This window comes from Lissotriton helveticus, chromosome 5_1 (assembly GCF_964261635.1).
Source record: "Lissotriton helveticus chromosome 5_1, aLisHel1.1, whole genome shotgun sequence".
Lineage (NCBI taxonomy): Eukaryota > Metazoa > Chordata > Amphibia > Caudata > Salamandridae > Lissotriton > Lissotriton helveticus.
Window position 1 is genome coordinate 1,114,672,993 of NC_136065.1, and position 8,311 is coordinate 1,114,681,303.

The following is an 8,311-nucleotide window of genomic DNA, read 5'->3' on the forward strand; positions in this document are numbered from 1 at the left end:
TATGTAATGCCAGTAGCAGTTCTCATTGACGTTGAAGGTATGACCACTTAAATACGTGCCAACGAGGCCCTGTTATTGTTAGGCTGGGGGCGAACTGCCATTAACCACATAATCCCAACAGAGTTCTTTTTAGAAGTGGATGGAGAGACATTGGCTAAAACTGAATGCATACAAAATGGATGTGAATGTGATTAATGAGAGACCTGGACATTCATTCATATCACATTGGTCTAGGGGGCTGGGAGTCAAATGTGATATCAGTCTAACCATGGGTGCGCAGCCTTGGCATGAATGTGATCATTCATTCAACAAGAGGAAACTAACGAAGATTATCCTGTTACTCACTGACGGAAGCAGTCACCAACATTACTGGCTCACGGATGGGTAATGTAGCGTCTATTTACCTTTATCTATGTAGTTACCTTTGAAATAATATCCATCACCCATAGCCAAGCAGCCAGGTTAGTGCAGAGAGGGTCTTTCAAGCCTTTCCCTTTCTCCTCCATTGGCTTCCAGGTAAAACCTGCATTACTTTTAAGGCTCTCCTTACTATTAATTTAGAATTCTATGAGCATTCCATTTAATTCATTTACAGACATCTCTCTCGTTATAACCTAACAGGTAATTACAATAACCTTTTCTCAAGTTGCTTATTCTTTCCAATTCGAATGTCTCCAACCAGTAGGGCAAATGTACTTTGTTAAAGCAGATTAAACCGACTTCTCCCAAAGCTTTTCTTCACTGTTTATTTTGAGTAAATACGTAAAATCTACCTTTTGCTCAAGTTGTTTAAGTAGACAGGTTATTTTCTTACCGTTGTGCCAAGAAATCTGTGGGTGAAAGAACACTGAATAAATACATATTGACATAACATTATACATCGGCTTTTCCAATGGCATCAGCCGTAGCAGCAAATACTTCATCCGTACCATCTTGTCCTGATTCTTTCTTTTGTAATCGCAGCATCTTACAATTGTTCGTGATTTTAATTGTCACCCTCATGGATTTCAGTTTGTTTTGCTTCTCCTATGCTTTTGCGTTCACCATTTCCATTGTGTATTTTAAAAAGAAAGCTCCTTAGTAATGACCTTGAGCATGAATTCAGCCACTATACAAACTCTAGTAAATGAAGAAAAGACTCTACATTGCACAATTATTCACAACTGTGGGGCAACAGGTGCAATGTGTGGAGGGTGCTTTAGTCCCTCATCATAAGCGCAGAGCTAAATTCTAATGCTTGTTCAAAACGCGGCTTTGCACAAGGATTGGAATTATAATTTATGTGATAACTAGGAAAATACATGCAGGTTTGCCCAGATCGACTCCAGGAGGTCAAAGCTACCTACATTTATCAGGGAAAAACACCTGGAAAAAACTGGCAGAGCATGCAGAATTTGGTGTGTTAAAAACCATTTCTGCATAATACATCTCATTTTCACCTTGCAAAATTGGAATAGGATGTATTTACCACGTCGTGAAAATAGCTCACATACGGTTGAAGATATTTAGCATGTGTGGTAAGTAGCCCTGTGAAAAGTCTACTCATAAAGCGATGATATCAGGGATGAACAGGCAAGGGTAGATCTATAGAGAAATCAAGATATGTTTATTTGATATACAGCTCCACCACTGACTAATCTCCTACTAGCGAATAATAGAATGTACTAGGACAACTTTCGTTTCCTATTTCATTCCAGAACCCTTGTTTTTCATTTCAGAAGCATTGCTCTAGTCTAGAAGACCCAGTCTATCACACATCTTCCCCTCTTAAATCATTTGCAAACATGTTGAAATGTAGGTATAATGGAGCATGGTTTTGAGAAAGTAAAACCTGCTCTGATTAATCCCCTAGTAACATTTGCTAATGGTGTGATGTGTTATTAATCTGCAACAACACGAAAACAATGGGAACATGCGTTATGCATGCGTGCACTAATGCTAAGGCTAATGCATGAAAGACAAGGCTCATTTGCGTGCTGCTTTTAAGTTTAATAAAAGTAATGCTGATTTTGCACATCAATGCTCTTGTTGGGAATAAATAACACTAGGTTAGTACAAAGGTGGGAGGTTAACAGTGAGAAGTATATTTCGGGAAATTAATAATGTCTGTTTTTATTTTACTTTAGAAAAGTACGGGCCTATATTTTTGCATGAATATATATTAAGAGTTAAAAATGGTTAAAAGATGAAATAATATGCTGAAAATCGAGCTCCGACAGAGAGTGGAGGGAAAGGCAGTGGCTGACCTTCACTAAAGAACGTTCCGTGTCTGCCAAGTAATGGAAAGACGGCTAGGGGAATGAAAGGAAATGTACAAACTTCTTCAGTGAAGGTGGCAGTGCTGAATAATAAAAATGTAGAAAATTGAAGCATATTACTGTCTGGAGGAAATGTGTGGATAGTGTAATGTGAAAAAATACAAAACAAAGAGCTTTTTAGAAAATAGGATAGTGACTATGGTGGTGTGATAGAACACCCCCACCCCCGAATCAGCCAATGAGAGACTGAATTTTCCCAAATGTTTCAACTACTGTGGGTTGGGCATGTAGGTTTTAGGGTATAACTGGGGTGCCCTTAGGAGTGTGGTTAGGGTCAGCGTTTGGAGAAGCTTAGAGGGAGATTATCGCTGTCCGTCGGTTTGCTGAGGCCTACCTGTTTCCTGGTCCTGTCCTTTTGCCAGGTACCCTAATGATCTTTGTTCCCTGAAACTATTTCAAGGGACTACTACTATCCCTGTGGCCAAGGGGTGCAAATGTTTTTTGTCTCTGAAACTTTTATCTTTTCGACTATCCACTCCTTCATGTGCATTTATTCATTTTGATATGAGTTTGACACTGTTTGCGTTGATATATGTTCTCCCTCTCTCTGTGATTAATGCCTTGTTTGCAATGTGATTTATTTTTCTGTACATGTATGAGTTCTAATTTACATTATTTAGTGATGAACACAATTAAATTTACACCGAGTTTGTGGTTATTCAGAAATTATAGTTGGATAGATAGTTATTATGACTACCATCAACTTATGAACTTTAGGTGCATCGACCTGAGGAAAGAAGTTGGTATGCAGGCTCAGTAAGGTAATTTGAGTGTTAGATACGAGTCTGTATAATGAACAACTGATTTATTTAGTGTTCATTTAGTCTAGAAACTAAAATACAGCATCATTCAGCGGATCATGTGGGGTTGAGTCGTGTTATGGGCCCGTGAATGAGTTGTGTTGTTATTGATTATCGATCCATGATTGGTGCTGGATCCGTTTTTGGTAGCAGAGGATGGTTAATTATTGATTAGTTTAGTAATAATTATTGATAATTGAGTATTTGTTTTCTAACATGAAAAGTTAGTGTTTTGTTTTAAGTTGTCTAGAAATGCGGGTACGGAGTTACCTGAGATCGCGGGATAATAATGTTTTATCCTTAAGTAGGCAGAAGAAGAGTGTAGATATGTTATCACATGAGAGAAGTACTTTTCTGTTGTAGTAATACTGAACAGCGAGAGGCTGTATGTGTTATTTTAGGGACTATACATATGAGAGTAGATTTTTTAGTGTGTTAAAGTGAAAGGTCTACTTCTGAAACTCTAGCCTTATCCCCAAAGGAGTATGAAGACCTTGGGAGAGGTGTGGCGCCGCGGCAGGGCGACTGACGCTGGAATCTGGGGATCAGGGTTCGATCCCTGGCTCCGGCGGCAGGTTAGCCCAGCACCATGTGACTCTGGGCAATAGCTCGCTTAATCTTCCCGACGGCCCCCAGCGCCTAGAGACCCTTACGGGTGATTGTGCGCTTTACAAATGTGGATTATTATTATTATTATTATTATTTCCATGTGAAGGTCCTCTTCCGAAACTTTGGCCTTATCCCTAGAGGAGTACCAAGTCCTCCTGTAGCTTGTTTGGGTGTAGAATAGCACTGGTCGTTGTTTTACCCGAAGTGAAAGAATTCTCGTTTTAAAGTGAAAACTATCTCTTTATTTAGTGGAACAGGCAAGGAAGCATTGTTTTATGTTGTTATTAACAAGAATTTGGTTAAGAAAAACCTAGAAAATACGTTGCCACATTATTTTGTAAAGGGAGGGTCATAGAAGGAGTAGTACTGATGTCAGAAAAAACTGCACTGGCATTGGTAAGATAGAGGGAGCGTAGAGAACCGTGATTGGTTGACTGTTATAAGCTGCATTTGTATTGGTTGAGATATTGCTAATGTGTTGTAGTAGTGCTCTGATTGGTTGGTTAGTGTGATTTGCAATGGGATTGGATGATTGTCAACAAATAGAAGCTGTAGAAGTACAAAGAGTTTGTTATTGCTTACTGAATAATATTTTAGTGTGAAGAGTTAGGAAAATTAAGTTGAATAATAAGATAAAAGGGTTCTTTCAAAAATACAAACCCATAGTGACTAGGTAGGGGATTCTTATTCCACCTCCAAGAACACCTCCTTCTTTTATGATGTTAGAATGTGGTTACCACACCTGCACTTGGCTAGAGAATTGGATTAAATACACAGAAGATGATGGTATTTTGGCTTTCCCAGAGCATGGTACATTTAATGGAAGTATTCCACAGGATCTGAGAAATCAAATGAATTCTTTAGAACCAAGACCTAGACCTACTCAGTATGAAGTGCTTGAGGAATGGGAGTATGAGGCATTTGAGCAAGTGAAGTATAGGGGTGGAAGCAGATACAGGAATATGACACATATATATCCTTTTGAAAATCAAGAAGAAAGACTGAAAAGATGGAGGAGAGCTGTAGTAACAGAGGGTTTATATCCAGTTGTTGTTGCTCATAAATCGACTGGAGGCAAATCTAAAGAGAAAAAGAAAAATATAGAGACAACAGGACTAAATTTTGATGATTCTGACAAGAAATTGTTACATCATATTTTGACAAAAAGATATCCATCATATCAAGAAAGTCCAAAAGAGTCAGTTCCAAATGCAACATTAATGGGAACACCACTGATTCCGCAGGTTCCATAAGACCCAGTAGTTACAAGAGTAGTACAAGAGAACAACATTTATATGTTGAGTAAAGCAAGAGAAATTAATCAATTGAGTTTGAATGCGGAAGCATTAACAGTACTGGTAACAATTGGTCCTATAGTTCCATTATATGGAGATAAACAGAATGTAATGAAAGTAGATACATTGACAGTTCAAATGAATGGTGTTAGGCATGAGGTAGTAATGGTAGCTGATCAGGATGAAAAAGTTGATTCAAATACTTCATTGATTGATCTTCCAGTTTGTGAATTGATAACTGAAACTCCAAAGAGAAGTGCACACATAGAGCATAGTGTAGAGTGTCACTCCAGCGTCAGGGAGTTCAAGGCGTCCTTCACCAGATGAGTTAGATGATTTGATAAGGACAATAGAAAAATGAAAACCTCAACCACAGAGTATAGATGTGAGTAAACTGAGAGTGGATTTGGAGGAAATGATTATTGGTACAATAAGTCTAGACAGGTTGAGTACTTATTGAGATGAGGAGTTGTTATTTGTGTGTAAAAATATTACTTGGAGAGCAATAAATCTTCATGAGAAATTGACAGAAACTGCTTCTGAATATGGAATAGATACAGAGAAGTCAAAGGTATTAAAGAAACTGAATAGAACAGATTTTACTGATAAGGATTTGGAGAGTTTGAATGCATCTGGTAAAAGATTGCAAATAAAAGAGCTGATGAATATTTTAAGAAATGGGGAGATGTAGAACGATGGAAAGGTAGATGGTTGGAAAAGAAAGAAAAAGTGAATACTTCTACAATTGTATCTTTGTTTCCACTGAGGGAGGCAGTAGAAGCTAAAAGGGTGTTTCCAATGAAAGAAGTTTCAGGTGGTGGATATGTTCACGTTCCTTTGAATAGATAGGATATATTATCCTTTACAAATGACTTTCCTATATTACAAGTTGAGTGGTATAAACAGGTTGAGAGGTTTGTGAAAGTTTCAAAGGTCTTGTTGAAAGATTTAGATGGTTTGTTTAAGATTGTTGTTCCAGCTGATTTGTGGACTGAGTGTAAGATTACTGTTGATTGGCCTAAAGAAGCATACCCAAGAGATCCAAAGACATGTGACAGGTGCACCTTCTGATGAGGTGATGAAATAGTACAATCAGGTAATAACTTATCTGAAGAGTAAAATTTCCCCAAAGGAAACAGATTGGGGTAAAATAGATAGAACGACACAAGAACCAAAAGAATCAGTACATGCATGCGATGAGAGGTTGTTACAAGTGTTCAAACAATACAGTGGGTTCGAGAATATCGGAGATAAGGATATGGGACCTTTTGTATATCGTTTTGTGTTTGGATTGAAACCAGAGATTAGTAGCATGATTCAACAACATTTGATTTGTTGGCAGAGGAAGATGATTGATGAGATTCTAAGGTATGTTAAATATTGTAGTGATGATATTGAATTGAGACATAAAAAGGGAAAAGAGAAAATGATGTGGGCACAAGTGAAAGTAGAGGAGCAGCAAGAAGCACATAGTGGTTCCCAAACAGAATATCAGATGAAGGGTTTGAATCAGAATAAAGAAAAACCAAAGGGGATGATGGACGGAGCGTTGACAATACAAACACTCACCCCCAGTCAACTGATCTGGTTTTAATCCATCACAGTTCTTTAGCTCACTCCGCCACCCCAGTTCAGATATGCAAATCAGTCTGACCCTGTGCCTCATGGGAACAGTTCAGCCCGAACTGCCAAGCCAAGTCTTCCCTTGACCGGAATCAAGCTTCCCAGGACTGGTTTCTGGCATTACAGCCGTCTTCAGCCGGGCTTGCTTGAATCCAGTGGCAAAGTGAGCAAGGGACTCACGTCTGAGCATACCCTGCCAACTTAGGGCGAACAAAGAAAAACCAAAGGGGATGATGGACGGAGCGTTGACAATACAAACACTCACCCCCAGTCAACTGATCTGGGTTTAATCCATCACCGTTCTTTAGCTCACTCCGCCACCCCAGTTCAGACATGGCCATATGCAAATCAGTCTGACCCTGTGCCTCATGGGAACAGTTCAGCCCGAACTGCCAAGCCATGTCTTCCCATTTCCTTTGGTTTTCTTTGAATCAGAATAGTCAGGTATCTGGTGGTGGTAGAGGTAGAGGTAAAATGAGTAAAGATGAATTGAAAAACAAATACCCTTGTCGTGGGTGCGGTAAAATTTAGACATTGAAAGAGCAAGTGTAGATCTGTTCTAAAGAGTAATAGAGTGAATCAAAATTTAAATCCACAGATGCAGAATAAGGTGCTTGTGACTCAACAACAGCAAGAGCAGAAGCAGGTTGTTACTCCACAGTTACAGGTGCCACAAGCTCCGATGCCAAATAATGTGAATTCTCAAGTACAGAGGTACAGTGTGAACACTGGATTTCACGCAGGTGAACAAGTTGGTAAGAATCAAAATGTGCAAATGGTTTTGCAATACTTCTTGCAATGTAATGAAAGTGATTCAGACTCATCTCAATAACAGTGCCTGAGGGGGGAGGAAGAGTGAGTGCTTGGCACAACTCTGGAGGTAGATCAGTCAGGTCCATTTGTTGATGGAAAAGTAGAAGGTAATGATATTACATTTCTAGTGGATACTGGTGCTACCCGTTCGGCTGTAAGAGCAGCAAACATTGCTAACCTAACCCTCTCAGGAGAAACTATCCAAGTTGTAGGAGTCTGAAATAAGCAAATTAAAACTTCAATCACAAAGCCAATAGAAGTTCATATTGGAAGATTCAGAGACATGCATCGGTTCGTGGTATGTGATACGAGTCTGGTGAATGTTTTAGGGAGGTATTTACTTTGCAAGATGAATTGTACCATCTATTGTATGCCAGATGATATTGCTTTTCAAACACCAGATGAGGATGTTGCAATTAAGATGATGCTAGCGAATCAAGAGACAAAAGTGGCTGAGTTATTTTCACTTCTCATTGAAAAAGATTTGCCGGCAGAGCTGAGAGATTCACTAAGGTCTGATGTATGGGATTTTACAGGATAAGAATTGATCTGATTAAAGGTTTGGATCCAATTCAGGTTATAGTGAAACCTGGTGCAACATATCCAAACATACCTCAATATAAGATGAGTCCTGAGATAATAGCAGGAGTTTCTCCTGTAATTGATCCAATGATTGAGAAGGGTATTCTGGGAGGGATACTAAGCAGTCCTTGTAATTTGCCTATTATGGGAACTAAAAAGCCAAGCAGAAAATTAAGAATAGTGCAAGATTTGAGGAAAAATAGTAAGATTCTGGTACCCTGTTGTCCAATAGTGCCAAATCCAGCAGTGATTCTTTATCAAATTCCCTGTG